Raw genomic sequence first — 912 nt, 5'->3', positions numbered from 1 at the left:
GCAGAAGAATCGCTTGAACCCAGGAGGTGGAGGTTGCACTGAGCCAAGATCACACCATTGCACTCCAGCCTGGGCAACAGAGCAAGACTCTGTCTCAAAAAAAAAAAAAAAAAAAAAAAAAAAAAAAGAAAAAGACAGAGAAAACAATAGGAAACTTGTAATGACACCAAGAATACAAATAAATCAGCCTCACTGCCACTAAGCATTTCGAGGATGTAGATAAAGAATGAGTAAAAATTTAGGAAGCAGTCAAGTCAAAAAGAAAAGATAAATATTTAAGGTGATGGGTATCTGTTACACTGATTTGATCTTTACACATTATATGATTGTATTGTTATCACATGTACACCAAAAATATGTACTTCTATTACATATCATTTAAAATTTTTAATTAAAAAAATATACAAATGTCTGTGTTATTATTTTAAATGATTTAGTTAGACAATCAGGCACAAAGAAAATGTGATTCCTAATAACATACAACCAACCAAAAAGCTGTATGGTTTTTTTTTTTCTCCATTGTTCACATAAAATATTGGTGTCAGTTAGTTTTTTGTGTGTCCCTGCTCTCTACAGACAGACCATCTTATACAACTTTGTATCTATCACATAACAAAGCAGCAGAAATACCTTTTACATAGCGGGGACTTGACAAATACGTGTTGTCTTTCCTGGTAATAAGGATGAAAAATTTGATTTCTTTTTAACTCTTGTGATGCCAAATCTAGGCTACTAATAAGATGCCCAAGAGTCCTTGAGAGCATTAACTTTTCTTTTTGAGAATTTCTGAGCTATAAAAGCAAATGAGCTCTTCATCTTCATATACTAGGAAAATACATTAGAACCAGTAAGAGTGGCATAGAAGAGAAAAAGTGAAGGTGATGGTTGTGGGGTCATAAAGCCATGAAAAAA

This window comes from Mandrillus leucophaeus, unplaced genomic scaffold (assembly GCF_000951045.1).
Source record: "Mandrillus leucophaeus isolate KB7577 unplaced genomic scaffold, Mleu.le_1.0 Scaffold94, whole genome shotgun sequence".
Lineage (NCBI taxonomy): Eukaryota > Metazoa > Chordata > Mammalia > Primates > Cercopithecidae > Mandrillus > Mandrillus leucophaeus.
This window is presented reverse-complemented; position numbering follows the sequence as displayed.